Raw genomic sequence first — 22,605 nt, forward strand, 5'->3', positions numbered from 1 at the left:
GTCCTTGTGTTCATGTTCCTCTTTGTGGTGGATTTCATGTGAACAGAGGAGACCGACTAGTGTTCATGTTCCTCTTTTTGGTGGACTTCATGTGAACAAAGGAGACCGACTAGTGTTCATGTTCCTCTTTCTAGTGGACTTCATGTGAACAGAGGAGATCAGCTAAAGACATTAATCTATCAATACAACCCTCATCTTTGGTATGGATCCTTTTCTCATTCTCGAAATCCCACTTTTACCATTGACCAGTGACAAACTCAAGAGTCAGAGTGGTTTCCTTTGGAGTTCCTGCTTCTTTCGATTTGTGCATTGCTTTCTATAAATTTTCTGGCATATCTTCAACTACCTATTGTTTAAATGCCACATCAACATCATTGGAGCCTTTCACTATCACTAGCTATGTTTGTCTTGGTCCCCTCCAGGTTTGCAAGTATGACAAATTTCTAGTGTGCTGCTGCGGTTTCAAGCCATGTTTGATTGCAAAAGTGGACCCTATGTGATTTGGGTCAACATTTTTTGATGATTTGATGTGGGTTTGAGCTATGGACAATTGGCCTTGCTGTTCTTTAGATGTGGGTGTGAGGTGGGGTGGATGAATTTGATGTGGTTATGAGCCATGGTGAAAGACAAGCTAGTCCTCAATGTTTTTGGAGTCTCACAATCTGAATCCAAAAATAGCAGTATTGCATAGAATGAGGATCCTCCTGTTTGATCCTCGTCCTCACAACAACAACAGAGGGTGAAATCTTCTGGAATGAGTGCCTTGAAGGATTATTCTGCTTCCAAGAATCATCCAATGTATCAAAATTCAAGTAAGTCACCTTCTCATGGCGTAGCACAACATATGGCAAAGACCCACAGTAACAATAATAATAGCAGCAACTATAGCAGTCACAGGGATGCGGATAGGGTAGTGTTGCTTGTGAATGATTTTTAGAGCCTAGTTCCCTCTCCTGGAAGTGCCCACCAATAGGCCCTCCAAAAACAAGTTCTGCATCAATAGGCACTCCACCAGCAATCCATTAAACAACATGGAATTTAATCAGTTGGGTTCTAGACCCCACTCGAGCCCAGTAGACCGAGACAAATGAAGCAAACTTCGCAGCAGACTCAGCAAGAAAAATGCATAAAGGTAGAGCCAATGGATGCTTATGACTTTCTTAATTTGGATAAAAGTAGGACAATGAAAGAAATTATTGAAATAGACTATGGGAAGGGCAAGGAAGGGGCAAGGAAGGGGCAAGAGAGCATGCCCATGGTAGAATACATGCACAAGGGGAATGAATGTAGATAAGTTCGGTCTCAGTCTACATTGAGGACGACTACCAGTCATGAAGCGATGTTTGTAGACATTAATGCAGAAACTCCCATGAGCGATGGCGAGGAACCTAAAAAGAGTGAAGGAATCAAAATTGCAGCCTGAACTGCATGTATCAGGTTTTAACTTGACCATCCTCACACTTATTTTTTACTTTTCAATTGCAACTTCTTCAATGGTGAATTGTTTCGAAGTTAACATTTATTTATTGTTAGGCACTAGTAGGTGCTATCCCAACACTATCCAATCGGCACCTACTATTACAGTGAGTAGGATTTTAGAAATATAAGGCCATTCACCTCAAAATAGATAGTTTCAACTGTGGTTTCACTGATTAATTTAGCCAACCATTCTAGTGCCTTTTGCTTATGCATGGATAATAAATGCTTCTCATGGACACTATTTCATGATATTTCCTTTCATGGTTAATTTTTTCCAAAGGAGTGTCTCCGTTACTTTCTATAAAGCGTGAGTGGTGTCGCTTTGTTTCCAGATTGGTGTTACATTTTTTTAATAAAGTGACAGTCCAAAAACATACAGAATATGAATTTGTATTTAGATGAAGTCAGAAGACTACCTTTACATACAATTTTCCTTACCAAAACTGAAAATGGAAATGTCCTAGGCAACTAGTCTGACCATTCATTATTGTCTTTCCTATAAAGTATTTTCCCTTTTAAATTTTATCAAATGTCAATTAAATTTTATCAATTTTATTTTTTAAGGATTTTGATTGTTTCTTGGTTGCTCCCCAAGCCATATTTGTTGATACTGTTTACTCGATAAAGCACCATTCTATTGGAAGAATGTATTTTTGCAAACTGGTTATCTCAAGTAGATCTTGATTCCTCTTTAATAGTAGACAAAATTGCAAATATACTCTTTATTTTAACATTGAATTTCCAGAAACTAAATTGAATGTATTAGGCTCATTAACGCACAATTCAATACTAGATAATATTATAATATTAGATAAGGTGGTTTTGTTTATTTTCAATAAATGATCACAAGAGTAGCTTAATGGGACTAAACAGTACATCCAACAAACAAAAAGATAATGTGGGAGTGTGAAAGACATTTCCTAGAACAAAAGTAGAAATAATTATAAGTACATGAAGGAATCTAAGTGCTAAAGTATTTGTTAAAGTGATAGAGACTGAGATCAATGCAATGCAGTTGTAGATAAGATAAGAGAAGATTATGTTTAATGTCCAACTAATGACCACAAGAGTTACTTAGTGAGATTTAAAAGTAGAATTAGTGCAAGTACATAATGGGAGTGCAAAAGAAACTCCTAATCCTAATCTACATAAAAACAACCAAAAGCTAATCCTTAATACTCCAAAATATACAAAACAAAACTCATGTCAAACATAAGATGCAGACATTAGAATCTCATTGGATGTATCATTAGAGCTAGGAGTAGGATGAGAGGAGGAAGAAGAAATAAACACAACACAAGAAATGGTTTTAGAAGAAATGACTTCTAAAAACGTGTAAATGGTAGAGCTTTTTTCAAGACACACATCCGGAGATGTGGGCCCATATCTTATCCATTGTATATTTATATTTATTTTTAAATTTTTTGGTTTTTTTTAATGGGATTTATATCTTTAAATCTTTCAAGTCAAGTCTTCATACCTAGACTATCAATACAACAAATTTTCATACAATGTGTGATGGTACAGAACATAGGTGTAGGAAAGACCTATACGATCATCTCAAATATGAGCAATAGTTTTCCAACTGAAAGTTCAACTCCCATAAGGTTATGTTTGATTCTATTTCCCCTAAATATGTTTTTGATTTGTAAGGGTTTAATTCTTTTATCTCAAAATATGTTTATGAAAAAAGGAATTAGCATAGTTTTTGTGATTTTGTTATTTTAGACTCCTTCATTTTTAAAGGCACTGGCTGACTAACAAATTGACAATCCTTATCTTTTTCATAAATTTTTTTATCTCATTGATAATGAATAGAAAATGATGAATTTTCATTGATTATGTTTTTATATGAAAAATATTATGTAGGGTAAAAGTAAATATTAAAAGTTCTGTGAAGGGAAGTTTAAAAATAAAACTGTCATAAAAAAATTCCATGATGGGTAAGGGGACCCATCAAATTTAACCCCTGATCTCACGTATGATCTGATTCATTTGGTTGAATTCATGAGATTGGATTCTCCGTGCCTCCAATCGTGGTGATTTGGTTCTACCGCGGGAATGTGCACAAGGTTGTCCACACTACTGGGCGATGGCCCATACCCAAGCCCTCCATCTCTTTGAGCAACTTCAAAATACTTCTAGACAAGCACAAAGAGGCATTCAACCAAAGGAGATCTATCCGGGTGGGTCAGAAATGTCAAGAAACTGGGCTATGGAAATAGGTCTTGCACCTAATAAAGATAGCCATATTAGGGTTCTACCATCCATTAATCAAGCTTTCCAGCTGGATTATGTATTGGGGCATGGAGGTAATCCCAGCTATTGGTGGGGTTGGGAAGGCACAAATAGGGGCCTAAAACGAGGATTCGAAGATAAAGCCCATGTTTCATTAGGCTATTTCCATCATCAAATAGGATTGGATGGAGAAGTTGTTTGGTTGGTGCACCTCACACTACTTATGAATCATTTCTCTATCAGTGTAAGCTCAATCGACTATATGTTTATTTTTCTCTCTTGTCCTCCTTGACTTGTATTATGAGGCTATATGTCCAGGATTCCATGGAGGAAGATGAACCCAAAGGCATAAGCAATAATGGCTTCATCAAAGAAGACGACAGGTGCCTTTCTGAGACAAAAATCAACCAAGAAAATAAGAAAATAAGAGAGCAAGAATGCATTGATTATGATAAGGAAATCAAATATCCTAAGACCATAGGTGGTCACAAGGAATATGCTCTAGCACAGATGGATTATGATGATCCAATCATCCCTAAAAATGACAGAGACCCAAAAAGGACCTCAGATTCACCTGTACCCAGGCTTTTGAGAGTCCCAAAGAAAAGAAATCGGATGCTGAGGAAATGGATGTGGACTCAGACAAGAAAGATTGAGGCTTTGTGCCAGAGGAGAAGCTTCCAGAGGCCAAACCCACTCAAAAGGTAGCTAACTGCATTTTATCTTTATTTTTTAATTATAATAATTACTGTTTCTTGCCCATGAGGAACTTTTGTTGGCTTAGGTGTCGAGTCTGAATGGTAAATATTCTGCCAAAATCACCTGGGGCTTTCATGTTATGCCATCTAGGTGGCGTGGACCGTAGTGACAATGCAACCTATTGGTTGGGTTAAACTTTGCTGACCACAATAGTGAACCAACGTTAACTTGGGTGTCCTAGGTCAATCAATTGGGTTTCATAGCATTCTCATTTGTTCACTACTTTAACTATTGCTTTGTTTTCAATCCTTCTTTCCTAGCCTTTTCCCATAATTGTAATTCGTTGCGGCCCTATTAAAATTTTATGATTACCAACAGAGTGTATTTTTTCTTGTGGTGTCATTAATTTAGGATGTTGTAAACACAATTTTCTTTTTAGATGTAAATTTTATTCTAATAGGAAACAAGTGGAAAACAAGAAATATAATGACTTGTGCCCTAAACTTTGTGCCTTGCTTGGCATGGGAAAAGTTGATAGAGGATTGAATTGGCTATAGTTGATGTTGTTTTTGTGATTGATGATCTCAAGTTGAATGACATGTATTGATTGAAAGTGACTATAGTTGATGTTGTTTTTGTGATTGATGATCTCAAGTTGAATGGCATGTATAGATTGAAAGATGGCATCATAGATCAAATGACAATGGAATCTTGAAAGCTAAAAGAAAAGTTGATAGACTCAACCCAGAAAATGGAGTAAGTGTTTGACCAAGATTCAATTAAATCTATGCAAAACTCTGTTAATAGTGAATTCACTGGGGTTTTTTTTCTCCCAATGGAGAAATATGCCTGAGATAGAATCACTATAGGAGAGTTATTAGGAATCCATTCTTGAAATTCTCTTAACTTGCTTAGAATTCCAGGATGAGGTTCCTTCCATGGAGCACTCTTCGACGCTCCATAGACATAAACTAACGCCAAAATTAGGTTATTGCCTAGCCATCTTGGTCAAATCTTTGTCATATTTTCCCAAAACAACATACTTTCCCTCAAGACCTCGATCAATAATTTTTTTTGAAACCCATGAATTTATTGTATAGCACTTGTGAGATTCTTCAAAGAAACCTCAAGATCATTAAACAACTATTGTCGAAACTATTTATCTCATGTGAATGCGAGAAGTAGATGTCCCATAAACACAAAGGAATCTACTTATTCTTTCATCAAATCCTCTGTCCCATTGACATTATCCTTTCTTGTTACTAAAACAAATACATCTCTGAACATGGGAGTTTGCTTTATTTCTATTTTCTTATGTTTTCTCCTGGTTCCATATCATGGACCATAAACTATCTAAATGGACATTTTAGCATTCTTATAGATAGTGGCTGCTCTACCCCCATTCATATTTTCTCCCACCTGGGTCCACATTCCCATTCTGGGTCCACATAGGGCTAGCCTCCCTATCCTCTTGCCCCCACCTTGGGTCAGGCCTAGAATGATTCCCCAGAGGTCGAAGCGATTAAAAGAAAAAGTGAAAAGCATAAATGGCCACATTTAACAAGATATTGTACCACAAAATGCAAAAGATGGTTGGGACAAAATAATTAGCATGTGGGCAAAAGACGACACAGGAGCTCTACCCCATCCATGGCCATCACCCTAGTTCCATAGGCCCTAGATGAGCCTCCTCTATCATTTAGGAACCCATGATTGTCCCAACCCCTAGAGGGAAATGAACTGCCCTACCTCAAAAGGGGTAATCACTGCTATATTATACACATCATGCTCTTGTCCTTTGAGCCCCGAGCAATTAACTAAAGAAAATTTCATAAAAGGAAAAAGGAATATAAATAAGGGTGGAAAAATGAAGGTCAGGCACCTCATGTAGCATGACTACTCCCTCTTATACATTATATACCCAGGTATGGGCTTCCCCTTATCTAGCTACCCCTATGCCCCATTATGTGGCCCAGGGATGCCCCTCTCATTCCTTATTCCATATCACTTATTTGTCACTTGCCACCCCCATTAGAAGGATGTAACTTGGACATACTATCCCCTCTAGGGTCTAAAGCCACCTAATAAGGTCCTTAGCTAACCCCCTTTGGAGTTTGGAGACACTAGCACATGCCAAAGCCCACTACGGAAGGGCATGCCATTATGAAATTCCCACTTTGTTATCCATGGTCTATAATCTCCTTTACCCAATTATTTTAATGACTGATTGTACTGGAATCCTAGGGGATGCATTGGATCTTATGCAGGATTGCAGGTGGTTTCCATTTGGGTTTGGTCTGCCTATATGGGATCTTGACCTCCAAAGGTCCACATTTGCACATGTAGGGTGTGCATAGAGAGCCATGGGAATTTGCAGCAGTAGACAACACTCCAAAGATGTTCATGGATGTTCGAAGACTACTAGTGATCCACTTTTGGGACGATGGTGACCCAATTGGTACAATATGCCCAGTAGGCCCCCATAGGAGCCCCACACTCTTGAAAGGTGTATCACACTTGTACGATTTCATGGAAGCATTCATGCCACCACCTAGACCATTGCAGAGGATTTACAAACATCTCTGATTCATATGGAGACCCATGGGGTCATTGATGTGCCCTCAAACCCATTAAGAGCACCACATGTCTACTACTTGGAGAACAAGGGGCCACCCCATTTTCCATCATATTTTGAGGAATTTATTCCTCAATATGGATCTTCAGGATGTTATTGAGCCTTTGGAGGGCTCTACGACATGCATACATCATTATTTGGCCCCTTATGAGGCTTATTTCTACATTATGAGCTAGTATGGTGGGCTTGTCACCATTACGAGTTATTATTTGCACATTATTTTATCTTTAGGGGCCCATAGGCTAATTTGAATTACATTAGGAGGCTATATATTGATGTTAGATACATTCATTTGTATCATCACTTGATTTGGGAAATCTCTAGCCTTAGAGAATTTTCGCACTTTTTCCTTGGAGGATATTTGTCGGAGATGGATGAATTTTGATGTATGGATTTGGGTTATCTTTCTTATCTTGGAGCTTTGTTATGCAAATGAATTGTTGGTTGGATATACTCTATAACGTTGTAAGTGCTTTTTATCGTTGTTATTATTGTTTCCGCATACAGCTAAAATTAGGGCTAGTTGCTGCATTATTGTAATGTGGAATTGAGCTATGTTTTAGTTATTAAATGTATGGGCCAATGTTATATGAATGAAATGTCCTAGAGATTATTTTATCTCGAGAAGCTTGCATTATTTGCTTTAAAGTATAAATTCTTGAAAGTCACTTTTCTTTTCTTACTATCTACATTGGATGAAGTTGACTTTCTGGGCCTCCTTGATCAAGAATCCAAGTCCTTACTCATTAACATCCTTGAATCCATATCCCCAAGTGGATTAGGCACTAGTTCCATAAAAAGGGTGATCATCTCAACCATCATTTTACCACTTTTCCCCTTTTTCCCAAGTCTAGCCCCATTAGGTCACCTAGGGCATCAATTTCCCGACAATTGAGCCAAGGAAAAATTTTGATCTTCCCTAGGCTACTGCATTGGTGGGTCCCCTCCCTCTCCAAATTTGAGGCCATTCTGACAGTGGAATCTCTGGGAATCTCAAGCCCTAGCTCTAGGACTAAATTTTGCCTAGGTATCCCCAAGGCTAGACCTTAGTAGGATCAATTTCTCTTACAAGCTAGTGCACTTTCTAGAGGTTTCTCTACTGGTGCACTTTCTGGAGGTTTCTCTGACACAGGAACCAACTTAGAGGAAATGGAAGTTGTAGCATTTTGGGTAGCAGTTCTGATAGATTGTGAAGGAATTGAACCAGACAAACTTGCTTGTTGGCTATTGGGACAAGGCCCTGTAGATTGATGCAGGGGTTTTTCCCTGAGATATTATGAATGGTGTTGGTTGTATATTGATTAGTTGTCTTTTACCATATGATGGAATTATGAATGCTATTGGTTTATGTTTCATGTGGAATTGTGAATATTATCATTCATAATTTATCATGTATGTTTATAAGTTACTTGCACTTGAATTTCCTTCACTTTGTGCATTTAACATTTTCATTGTTTTAGGCTTTTACATATTTAATTTGTAATAACAATTTCTGTATCTTTAATTTTTTTTTTCAGCCCCCATTCTACTGTCCATTGTTTAATTCTAGGGTACCTTCTATCCATCACCAAAATCCCTTCTCCTTGGCCCCCTTCCCCTAAAACTTGGTGTAACATTGGTCAAGACAATTCTTCTTAGCAAGCTCTACTTTATGTTTTCTTTTGTGATTGGACTTACAGGCAACAAATTGTGCTTGAAGCTGGGAACATACAAGACTTTTGTATCTTTCTGAAACCACTGTTCCTCCTTGCATTCGATTTTTCATTTCAGAAAAACTAATCCCTACTGTGTTAAATAATATTTTGTACATGTATAACATGTACTTCTATCTATTATCAATTTAAATTGTCATTATTAGTGTATTTTGGCTTCTTTTATGGAAAGCCATGAGATTCTCAACCAAAACATATAACTTAACTGTAAAATCTTAGAGTTTAGTTCTGACACATTTTTGAATGGAAATCCAGTTCATGTTTCCAAAGATCCCCTCAAAGATGAATTCTACAACCATACTTGTCCATTTACTGACACTAGTTTTGCTGACCATATGGAGAGAGGCATGGAAATATCTCTAATCTCATGAAGACATGTCCCCATTTGACTCTGTGGGATCAGATTTTGTGTTGTAGGTGAAAGATGGCACAAGCCAGCCATTCACTTTTTCCTGTTCAACATAACTTGAAAACCTTTCCCTAGCTTTGGGAATATCCAAGGCCAAGTCATTAAGCTACCCTTGTGAAACCTTTCATCATCTGATTTATTGCAATAAAACCTTCACTTGAACATTCCTGTAGTAAATTCAACAACCTATCATTTTTTTTCTCCATTGCCATAACCAAAGCTTTTTTCACAACCTCATTGGGGAGAATGGCATATTATAGTCCCATATACATTGGCATGCTTCTCCAATATCTGTCCCTATCTCATATTCCTCCAACAATTTGTTGATTTTGTCCTTTGCATCCTCAAATGTCCAATCAATGCCACCATGATGGAAATGAACTCGAGGAAAACCATTTTGAAATATGTTGTTCAACTTCTGAAGCTATCCTTCAATTATCTATGCAATTATGTGGCCTAAATATCCACATAAATTTCATGTCTTTTACCATTCTTTTAACTTCTCCAAGGCAATAGAAAAGGACTTCAAGTAAGGTATGTATGTAAACCTACAAAACTTGCGACTTTTATGTGTTGAACTCAACCCAATGTTCAAACTGAAACTAGATCTCATACCTAGACCCATTTCAGATAACACATCCCTATTTAAGGGCTTCTAATTGTCACAATAGAATTGTGTAGATGTGTTAATGTTGCAGAGAATAATCTCAAGTCTTAGAGGAAGCTAAGATTTTCTCTTCACACTATGATAATATAGAGACTTGTGCAATGAATGAACGTAGATTAAGGCCTTCAAAATTAACCTCATTTATGATGTGGCTACTCAACATGACAAAACATGTATAGTTTGACAAATAAGAAGATGCCACATTTAATCCACGTTGGAAAAATACCCATAAGAAAATTTGTAGCATCCATTCTTTTTTACATGAGGTGCTTACATTAGGGGGTTTCATTGCAAAATTTAGTGTATGTAGAGGGAGTGGGAACCAAAGGAATTGAACCTGGATCAAGGTTTTGATACCATGTAAAAGTTTTCCATTACACCAAAACCTGTAGGCATTAATAGACACCAAAACCTGTTGCCATTAATAAACTTCCAAATCAGTAATGTCATCTTGCAGGAATAGTTAATCCCATGTTCCCAAGATAACAATTAGTCTATGGGATAAATTCCCAGAGGTGTGGTAGTTATTCCATTTTTTTTGTTGATATAGTGTCTAAATGGATCAAATTTAATGGAAAAACCTATAAACATTGTGTGGAAGTCAGAGTTATCCCGATGGAATATTTATTGTTTTTATTCTCAAATCTTACAGACAAAGGCTTACCATTTGAAGAGAATCCATGGATGATAGGATTGGTTAGTTAGGTTTCTTTGTTTATGAAACTATAGAGCTTGAGATTTTATCACTTTGAAGAGTTGTCATCTTCTTTCATAGTGTGAGTTAGCCTCCCTGGCCTACTGTTAGAGCCTTGGCATGAATGTGTATGTTCTTATTTGATGCCAACAACGCTCACAATAGAGTGAACCAACCTCTTATACACAATATTGGGTGTGGATTTTAAGACGGACTTAACATTTATCGAGTTTAACTCCACTTGAAGCTAAAGGACTATTTGTGGGAGAAACATATTTGAATATGAAAACGTCCCTTTGAATTGTAAGATCTTCTCTGAAACATGGCATTTGGAAAATTAGTGTGCAAAGGGATATGCACCCTTGGCAATCATTAGGGGTGTTTGTACAAGAAGTGTAAGGCACATAATTCTGGGTAGTGTACAAAATCGATTACAACAGTCCTTCCTTTTGGCTAAGTTGCAGTAGTTGAAGTGTATTTACCCTTTCAAAATCACCCAGGATTTGCACCTAGTTTCGATTCTCATCCGCAACACACTGTTGGACATATCACATTTGTCTATTTTTCTACACAATCTATTATCATTATTCTTGATAGCAACCTCATACTCTTGGTGAAGCCACAACTTACTACTAGATCTTATCATGTGTATTGATATCCTTACTGTCCCTTTCCTTTTTGGAAGGAGTATTTTTTATTTCTTTAGTTGTTTGACTTTCAGTGGAATTAAGTGGTCTTTCCAAGGTTTCATGTTTTTGCATTCTTCTTTCCTTTGTTTTTGCCTCCTCTCTGTGTTTTTTACTTCCCATTTTATCTCCTGGTCTTCACTTCTCTAGATATTTTCTTTAATTCCCTTCGAATTACTTCAAACTCTTTTATTATGTCACTAGTGCTTAGAGTATGTTTGTACAAAATAGTACATGTCTCAAGTGAATCACACTTGGCAAGCTCTTTCCCATGTCCATATCAATATAAACTTTGGCACATGTAATGAAGGCCTCATCTTTATAAATATTATGACAGAGAAAAAACTACCAATAGACTCCATGGTTCCTGGTAGCTACCAATAGACTATTAGTTGATATAATCATGAAGACCTTGTTCATATATGATGACCAGCCATCTCAAGCAGTTGTGGAGGATTCCATATCAAAAGCACTAAGAGAACCTGCATTTGTAAAAACATTTGATGCTCCTCTTGTTCAATCTGCTAAGAAACATGTGAAGGTTGGGTTGCTTTTTAGATTCCTTAGCATTGTTATTCATGGGAGTGAACAAGCAGCCAACAACTTCCACATTAGCTTCAAAAGTATCATGAATTTCATCGTGAAGATTGTAAGCTCACATTTTGTGTCCCAAACCAATACTACTATCCTCATGATCACACAAGTAAACCAACACTCCTCTCCCAACTAGCTCAATCTGTTGCATAGTTCGTGCCAATTGGTTTTCATAGTCACACCTAGCCGACCCAAAGATATCTCCCATGAGACATTCAGAATGAACCCTCACCAATACATCTAGTCCATCACCCATGTTACTCTTTACCATGGAAATATGTTCCATGCCATCCAACTTTGAACTGTAGAAATATGCCTGAAATGGTCTCGACATTGTAGGCAACCTAACAATAGCACTTAGTTCAACCAACTTTTCACATTTCTTCCTATACCTAACAAGATCTGCAATGGATATAAGTGGTAAATTATGCTCCTTTGAAAATTTTTGCAACCTTGGTAAGTGAGCCATTGAACCATCATCATCAACTATCTCGTAAAGAACTGGAATAGGATTTAATCTTGCTAATGTTGGCATATTTGCAGATGCTTCTGTATGACCAAATCTCTGTAGGACTCCCCCTTCTCTGTATTTCAGAGGGAAGGTATGACCAGGTCTCCTAAAATCACCAGGTTTAGAATATGGAGATGTGAGGGCCAAAATTTTCTTCGCCCTGTCTATTGTTGATACCTCAATACTTGTACCCTCTTTTGCATCCACAAATATTCTAAATGCAGTAAGAATCTTCTATTCATTTTCTTTGTCCGGTACCATAAGTGGCAATTCAAGCATTCTTAGGACTTATTCCTTTATGGAAGATGATTTCTACAATTGATTCAAGCTAGTTATAGTTTCCACTTTAGTGTAAAGTTCTATATTCTTCACTTCTCTATTATCCCTTTTGTTTGATTCCTTTTTAATAGTCATATTTTCTTATGACACCAACATACACATGAGCTGCGATGGAGTTTCAAGTTGTGTTGGGTTGGAGCTTACTCGGCACTTAATTGTTGTTATGATTGGATTCATTGCAGCACATGGGTGACTTTATCCCATATTCTCATCATCTTTCTTTAAACAATCGTCTAACTTGTGATTATTACTAGTTGCCTCCCAAGGATCCATATCAGGCATATCAGGTAAAGTTGTAAGGACACTATTAATTTTTCTTGCCAATAGATATTCTGGGTCTCTAACAGAAGAAACAACAACTAGTCTCTGTTCAAGGTTACTAGATGGACTCTTTGTATGTAACATAAGAATAACAGGTTCATACATAGGCAGAATATACACATGCTTCCCATGCCTAACATATTAGCATTCATGAGCCTGCACTGCATCCCCTAATCTTATTTTAAGATATTATCTAACAACTTTGTTCCTTCTGACCTTATGCTCTTCACAAGTGTCATCAACCAGAACAATGAAAATCGTATCCTTTCTCTTTTCACTCTTAACAAGGGTGCTATTTCCCCTGAAAAATTGCACTGCTTTCATAGGCTCCTCTTACTACAGTCCCCCATTAGATTCATTACCTGAAAGTACTTCAAGAAAGCATTCAAGATTAGAAACACATGTCAAAATCTAGAAAGGATTATCTTTAAAAATAATTGGCCTGTCGAGTCAGATAAGTGTGGGTCTTAAAAGTGATTCTAGTTGCATATGTGTTTTAGGCAGATCACCTAATGGAAGAGGCTTGTCTTGAAAGTCCTCATAAAAGTTTGCCTTTATGATAATGAAATTATTGAAGGGATATACACCATGGAACATTTTAGAGGCCATGATTATTGATTCAACAGTGGGCTTTTGGGGTTCCTTCTGAAAACTAAGATTTCTGTTATTCTCCTCTTGAAATTGATTGATTCCATACTGTCCACATACATACAACAATTGCTCAGGGTCTTTTCTATGCATGCAGAGAGGAGCTTCAATTGTAATGGGAATAGAAGACAATGTCTAGGGTGCATATGTATTAAGGCTTCCTCTGCTCTACTACATCTCATTCCAAATAACACCTCCAAGGCCGTGAAGACAATTAGAAACACTTCCATATAAAGCCAAAAATTCAACTAAGATGTCCCCTTCACTAGAAATAGGGTCATCTACCCTTTCAGTTGGGAATAATAGTAATGTTAGATATAGCTCCCTTTGCTTTCAATTTGAATATTTCAAGAGTGGATTGCAATTATTCAGGGTATATTCTCTTTGGAAAACTGAAGGAGATCCATTGGTTGGTTCATACTTCAAATGATCACCCTCATCCACTGTAAATTTTCTTTCAACATACGTTGAATTTTTGCAGTGTTCAAAAAAACAATGTAATTTATAAACAAACAGGTCAGATTTACAAAGCCCACACCAATCTTTGCTAAAAAACACTAAGGCATCCTTCACAGAATAGTGTTGTTTCCTTCATTACAGACTAGTAAAGGTTTCATTGGACAATGTTGTTGTTGCTAATTTCTTCTTCTCAAGTTTTGAGACACGCTTGACCAAAGTCTTATTTAGACCTTCCTCATTATTTCCACTATGGAGGTTTTGCTTTATCTACAGATTTTGGTTTAGCTTAATGACATCAGGGCATTCTTTACCACATGAATCTCTTGTTCAAAATCTGAGCCAATACCATTTACATGATTCACATCAGTTTCCATATTCTATTTCTTGGGAAATCCTAATTTTGGTTGATGCAACTTTGTACATTTTTCTTTAGTGGGAGTTAATTGTTTTCTTTCTGGCACATGGGTCTTTTCAACCAGGATTGCACCCAAAAATTCTGCATTTTGTTGTTCTGTTTCTGCTACTTTTGCTGGGTTTTATGACACTTGGATCGTTAGCTTGTTATGCTTTACAATTTCTCTTACAAGCTAAGGATTTGTTTCAAAATAAATAGTCTTTGTTGAATTTTCAAACAAACTTTCACCATCTTTAAAAGAGTTCACATCTTATGCGGGTAAAGACATTTGAACCATTTTATTGCAAAAATCAGAATCCTTGTATGGGCTACAAGAACCTTGGTCACCCAACTTATGACATCCCTGGTCCTTATGGCCACTTGTCTGCTTCTTGTATAGCCATGACCATGCCTTTTCCTTTGCTTCAGTTGTGGAATTTTTGTTGAATTCTTCTAATCTTCAGATCCTTTTTGCTTGCTTCTCTTCTAGCCTCTTCCAAGACACTGCTTGTTGTTCCCAAAACTCTGCATACTTTTCCCAAAAAAATTCTTGTGGTAGTTCCATTTTCACATACCATTCAGGATGGCAGGACTTCTGCTCTTATACCACTATAACAATCTAGGGCAATTTTTCTGACTTTTTTATTTAAAAAGAACTAGTGCTTCCAGCAATTGTAGCACCACAAATTTATCTTTTTTTCAACTTTCCTGACAAAATAAATCTAATTTTAAAAGGAAGAGATAGGTTTGTATTCTCTAAATCCTTCCAATGCATGATTGGATCTAAGGACCCAAGCCTTGAGGTATTCCATGTCCATCCAGATAGAGTTGTTAAAATCCAATTTTTAATGGGAAAAGATAGGTACGTGGACTCTAAAGCTTTCAAATGTGAGATTGGATCCAAAGCCCCATGACTTTGGATATCTTGTGTCCCTCCAAGAAGTCATTTTATCCATACCCTTCTGGAACTACTCTTTGATGGAATGTCCAAGGGGAACACAAGACCTGCAGGTGCTAGGGGCGCCAACTAAACCTATCTAGAAATTCCATCCATAAGTTATCTTGAGGATGACAAATGATAACAAACAAAATTGTTGAACCTGCTGATATCTTCCAGGGGCTTGTCCTTTTCCAAAACCTTAACAAGAAGTAGATTAATTATGTGATGGATTCTTTGTTGAATGTCTCCACCCTTTAAAGTGCCCCAGCAAGACAATTTTGTGTGTGGACTATGAGGACTGTGTTGCTTTTGTAATCCTTTGAGGGTTTAGGGTGATGCAAGTTACAAAAAAAAAAAATAGGGAGGTTGATTTACTATAAGTTAAACTTTGGTATTGGATGCATATCCTAGGAAAATTATGAAATGGATAAAAATGTTCCTTGACAGAATAATCCTACCCCCCACAACCCCCCCCGCGCCCCCCCTCCCCCCTCCCTCTCACATATGTTTCCTTGAGAATCTCCATCAAAGAATCCAATCAGGGGGGTCATGTGAGATGCCAGGAAATTCGATCCTTCTCAGAATTTTCTAGTTTGAAGAGAGAAATATTCCTTGTAGAGAGAAACAATCTTAGAAGATTGAAGAAGAATGAAAATACTCACATTTTGGAAGATTACCATGTTCTTGAGCAACCAGATACCCCAGGCAACAGAAATAGGCAGAGTGCAAAATGTTTTATACTTCTCCCCCTAGTGAAAAAGAAGGACCTCAAAGGAGATCTGATCCAAATTCTCCCTAATGCCCAAAACCAGAAGAACTACATGCCAAATTTTCTTAGTAGTAGGACAACAAATAAAAATATGATCAACAAATTCATCGAACTATTTTTAGAGGAAACAATAGTTTGGTCTAGTGAGGCATCTTTTTTGTAGGTTCTCCTAGGTTAGAACTTTGTCTTGAAGAACAAGAAAGGTGAATCATTTTAGGTTGTTGGGAATATTCTAATTCCAAATAAATTTTTTCCACCAACTCTAATCTTGGACCATTGCAAAATGGGCTATTGCATCATGTTAAGCAAGACCAACCATTTCCTTACCTAAGCAGGAATACAGCTCCAGACTTGGAAGTCCTTGGAGCTACTTAAATAAACCCCATTGATAATTTAGCTCCTTAATGAAAGATGTTATGAAACCAGCTCAAGAAAAGATAGAAAAGATAGATTAACGCCTTAGAATTCAGCCTCTTCGAGGGGGCAACCTCCTTTACATTACATAAATGAACAATTCTTCGATGATACAAATGAAAATACCTCCTTTCTATATATAGGAGTCTAAGGGGTCATAACATAATCAGAGCCGACATAACAATAATAATGTAAGGGCACAATAATAACAATAGTGGGCTTCTATGGGGCACAAGAGTAACAATATGGGCACTACATGGGTACATCAATATAATAAGTGGGTTGTACTAATAACAATAAGGGGTTACACTAGTAGTATAGGGGCCTAACATGCCCCTCTCCTTCAAAAATCGTTGTCCTCAACGCTTGAGTAGTTCTTGATGCTTCTGTATAAAATTCTTGTCCTCCCATGTGGAATCTTCAGCAGGTAGGTTCTTCCACTTGATGAGATACTCTAAAATTGATTGATTTCGTAGCTGTCGGGTTCTTGTTTCTGTGACTACTCCAGGTTCCAATATGATTTTTCCTTCCTCTTCAATTTCTGGCAATATTGTTTGAATTGGGATCTTTTGCAACTTTTGAATAAGTGGCCATACTTCTTTGTCCTTCTTCCATTCATCCCTTGCTTCGTTTATCCAATCTAGTTGGATAATAGAAATAGCACAAAACAATGCTTCCACATCCTCATCCTTGAAGAGTCTTCCCATTCGGTAAGGTCGCCATTTTTTAAGTGCATGTAGTATTGCCAACATTTCCTTCTCGTAAATAGCTTGCTTTAGATGTAGCAGTAAAAATACCCAATCGTCTACATCAAAACATTTTTCACTATGATGTTGATCTACCTGTTGTTTCATTTGATTTTGCACCGAAGTGGTGTTATCCTTTAAAAGTTGGAGAACTTGTTGTTGATGCTCGATGTGATCTTTCACTGCTTGAACCTTTTTCTCCTTGATATGTCCTTCTATCTTTAGAGTTTGAGGCGTGGTAATTTCTTCCAATCCTTTACAAGATATGGTCGGATTCATTTCTTGACGCTCGATGTGATCTTTCACTTCTTGAACATTTTTCTTTTTGATATGTCCTTCTATCTTGATAGTTTGAGGAGTGGTAATTCCAACCAGTGAATTACAAGATATGGTTGGATTCATTTCTTCTTTCTTGATGTGATCTTTCACTTCTTGCACCTTTTTCTTCTTGATATGTCCTTCTATCTTGAGAGTTTGAGGAGTGGTCATTCTTGCCAATAGTTTACAAGATATGTTCTGATTCATTTCTTCTTTCTTTGGGGTCGGGTCCTGGCATATATCCTCTTCTTTTGATGTTTCTTGATCCTTTTCTTCCTCCTCTTCATACTCTATGTAAAATAATTTCTTCTCAGCACACTTATGACCTTTAGTGCATTTGCTATCACAATTGTAACAAAGCCCTTTTTCTCTTTTTTCTTCCAATTGTTGTGGTGTAACCCTTGTAGGTTGTGGAAGGCTAGGAGAAACAACACGTCCATCTTTATAGTTGTGAGGGGTAGACTTCCTTGTTGCCATAATTTTACTTTCAAATATGTCACAAAGCCTTTTTACTCTTTCCAATTGTTGTGGTGTTGCTCTAAAGAAGGTGTTGCTCTTTGTATCCTCATAATGTGCTATCATTTCCTCCGTGAGAATTGACCATGTAACAAGTTGTTTATGAGAACAAAGCCCTTTATACCATAAAAATTGATCCGGTTCTAAATATGAAGATGCAATACATACCTTTTGTAACAGTGGTACACCATGTAGATCAAAATATTGCTCCATCTGAAGTATCCAATTTACCGGATCCTTGCCATCAAACTTCCTCATATTGCTTTTTCTTGATTTTAGGACCTCGATCTTGAAACGACGATAACTCTGTACTTTTCGATATTTAAGTTCTGAAATTTCTACCTATAGTAGCCCTCTGTGTCCTCCTTCCAATGTCACCAGTCTGATCCAAATTGGATTCTCCAAGAAAGAGTTATGCACAATCTCCCAAGATGACCTGATTATAGACCTTTCCAGAAGAGCGAACTTGTATGAAGTGCCACGTGTCAATTTTTCGACCTTTGGCTCTGAAAAAGATATACAAGAAACTACAGTCCGTCCTCTTTCTATACCTTCTTACGAAATTTCAATCCAATGCTCAGAGAGAAAGTTATGATGATTTTCCCCAGGTCACCTATTTGGAATGTAATTCAGGAGTCTGCAAAAAGACCAACTTCCTCAGATCATATCTCCGCAAATATAGCGCGAAAAGCTCGGAAATTCAGACCTGAGGTTCAGCACGATTTACTCTCAAATGGGTTTTTTGTGCAACTTCTGAAACACCGCAGAAAAAAAGTTATAGCGAAAATGCCACGCTGACCTGTTTGGAGTAGCAAAACCCTAGAATCCAAAGCTCTGATACCAAATGTTATGAAACAAGCTCAAGAAAAAATAGAAAAGATAGATCAACGCCTTAGAATTCAGCCTCTTCGAGGGGCAACCTCCTTTACATTACATAAATGAACAATTCTTCGATGATACAAATGAAAATACCTCCTTTCTATATATAGGAGTCTAAGGGGTCATAACATAATCAGAGCCGACATAACAATAATAATGTAAGGGCACAATAATAACAATAGTCTGCTTCTATGGGGCACAAGAGTAACAATATGGGCACTACATGGGTACATCAATATAATAAGTGGGTTGTACTAATAACAATAAGGGGTTACACTAGTAGTATAGGGGCCTAACAAAAGAGTTCCACTCCTCTGCAAAGAACCATCGAGTCCCAACTTAGCAGAACTCAACCAATAGTTCTTAGAAGATAGAGCAAAGACCATTCTTTAGCATTATGGAGGGAGAAGAGGCATTTTTCATTTAGGCATTGGATCAAATCAAAAGATAATTTGAAGACACAAGAACCACCTATAAAAGGGTCCTTTCCTAAGCTCTCTTGCTTACCATCCCCAAATTTCTAGGAAAGCTATTAAAAAAGGAATAGGAGAGAGTAAATAAGGGCCTTCCAAACAATGGATCCCCTCTTGACAAGTTTCTTTGCTTCTCCTCTAAGAACTTCCATCACCAACATTCTTTTTAGATGATTTTCCTTCAAAAATTGGCCCCAAAGTCCCACACCAAATAGGCCTCTCCACATAATTTTTAGGGCCAAAGCTTTACCAAACCAATGTATATTTTTAAAACCCCACCCACCAAGAATTTTGGTTTAGACAGGGAGTCCCAATAGGCTAGGTGAATACATTTCTTACTATTTTACCATTCCTCCATAGAAAGCTCAACATTTTTTGCTTGGGATTATTTATAATAGAAAAAGAGATATTAGCTACAGACAACCAATAGACAAATGTTTTGTAGCACATATTTTACTAAGACTTGAATGGAGTAAAAACAATGGAGAAATAATTTCTTACTGGTTTCCTCTCTAGATCTACAAAGGAGACATATTCCAGGCCTTATTTCCACTTTAACAAATTTACTACAAGTATGGATTTTACCCATAATCAATATTTTTGTTTTAGCTCATGCAATTGTCTTCTAAAGATTGGACCAGGACCACTTATAATTTACTTCTAAATTTAAATCTTATTTATATCCTAACTCTATTGTGAAAACCCCTCCAACTTCATTCAAACTCTATATTAAAGAATCATAGTCTTGTGTTAATATAAACCGATCCATTTCTAACTCACATATAAATGTATGCAAAGTAGGAATAAAATCCCCAATCAGGCATGATATTTAGCAAAGATCCACCCTTGTGACTATCAACTTGTGAGATTTAGTTGTTGATTTGATTTAACATGAAATAATTGGATTCATGTAGGTGACAAATTAGGTTATCTAACAAAAGTATGTATTGACTATAACACATAATAGTATCTTTTCCCAAGCTAATTTTGAACCATTCCCAACCCTCTAGGCTAGAAATTTCTTCACAAGAGGGAACACTAATGAAAAATATTTCCAATGATTAGAACCTCCCTAAAATCATTTTAGCTCCTAGTGGATCCAGTCAATAATTGAACCAAGAGAAATATAATTTTGCACAAGAATTTTTTCCAAAGTATTTTAGAGGAAATGAATAGATTTAACCATTAATGAACACCCAAAGGTAAAATATCCTTCAATCCCCAATCTCCCCTAGCCTTAGGTTTTGTTATCTTTTCCTAGCCATCCCAATGATACCTCTTAAAGTTTAAGCACCCTTTCTAGAGGAAACTGTTACAACAGTTTCTAATGTTTTTTCTACCACTCTTTGGGATTGAGGAAAGAGTGTTAAAAAATAAGGATAGTTTCTAGAATGTTATTGACAAAAACCAACCTACCTCTATGAGAGAGCCATTTGTGACACCAAAGACTAATCCATTGTTCTAAATTTTTAACAATCCATTTCTGGTCGTTTCATCTATGAAGCAAACCCATGGCACATCTTCGTTTTTCCAACGTTATTCACCCTCATCCTTATGAAAAACACCTTCCAATGTTTTCAATGTTTTGAACACTTCCTATGATAATCGTTGTACCAGAACTATCTCCCTTGAAGTTGCAGGTTCCTTCTCACTTAATATGGGTCATATCTCATTTTTTTCAACCAATCACACTAACCTGTCTTCCCATGAGTAGTTTTTTTCCAAGAGGTTTTGATTTCAAAGGAAACACACATCATGTCCACAACTTAGTGAGTTGTCCTATGTAGCCTCCCACACACATCATGTCGACACATGCATATCATTTCAAATTGATGTCAAACTATGTGTCACTTTCTTCATTGCAATACCACCTGGTTTTTCATATAAGTCATTCTACCATCCACCAACATCATGTGCTCTGCACAACAACCAGACTGTAGGCATAACTTGTCTAATCAACCTCCATATGACCCCCTTGGAACTTCATACACCTAATATTCTCCCCTTTCTCATTACATATATCGATTGCTTCATCATGTATCAAGTGCACTCATCCACCTAGTCCATAGTTGTTCTGACCATTTGTCTAAGAACATGTTGGTTACTCGATTATGGTCATTCCTTTTCCTACCACACAATTTGTGTTGATGAGCCTTATATAGGTCTGTCACACAATGTATGGGCCTAAAACTAATATTGATACACCACATGATATGTGCATCCACAACCCTTTTTTCAGTTTGTTACATGGTGTGTGCACCCAAGCCCTAGTCTCGACTTGTCACATTGTATGTGTGCCCAATATGTCTGACCATCCCCATGAAAGCCCCTTAGCATGTCAGATTCCCAAGGTTTACCAACATCCATGTTATAGGGTCCATCTCAACCTTTTTCATGTCGAGCACATTGTGAAAGACTGCAGACATTCATGCCATGACTCAAGCTCTTATGTTTCCCTTGACAAGGGCTTCAAAAACTCCATTTCCAAGCATATATTTTGATTTTTTTTAGAAATAAAATAAATGAAAGGAGTATTACCATTTTTATCATGATTATAAATAATAAAAATGAAAAAACATTCTACCCATTCTCATTAAAGAATGTGAAGTATTTGACAATATATTCAACCTTGTGATGTGAACAACTATACTCTTGGGCCTCCTATCTCAACCAACTTTGAGTGGGCCATGACAAAGTCACAGGTTTGAAACTGACCCCACATTTTTTACCACTAACAACTCTACAAAATGAGAAATTTTTCATTGGTTGGGATTTCAGAACATGGATATTCCTTTCCTCTTCACTGTTAAGTAATTGAAATATCTCAAAACTTCCACGACTTTGTTAGTTCCATGAAGATGTACCAATATTACTGGCTATTCTTCTATTTCTGCAAAGGTGGAATGAACTTCAATGTTGATGCCTCATTAATTGATAATAATTTCTCCAAATTCAGGTAATCATTGTTGCTAAACAAATATTTCCAAAACTTCTTGAAAATGTTCTAATTGTTTCTCGACAAGTCCATTTCTGAAATTTAGGAAGCCCATGATGAAGATGATGAC

General features: G+C 36.9%; 1 pseudogene; it reads right to left on the minus strand.

The window, feature by feature from the left end:
- Positions 1–11,691: 11,691 nt before the first annotated feature.
- On the minus strand, positions 11,692–12,603 carry LOC149154552 (bifunctional riboflavin biosynthesis protein RIBA 1, chloroplastic pseudogene; annotated as a pseudogene).
- Between the last annotated feature and the right edge of the window lie 10,002 nt (positions 12,604–22,605).

This window comes from Pinus tabuliformis, chromosome 9 (assembly GCF_031772625.1).
Source record: "Pinus tabuliformis cultivar Carrire ecotype Pingquan chromosome 9, CPIR1, whole genome shotgun sequence".
Classification (NCBI taxonomy): Eukaryota; Viridiplantae; Streptophyta; class Pinopsida; order Pinales; family Pinaceae; genus Pinus; species Pinus tabuliformis.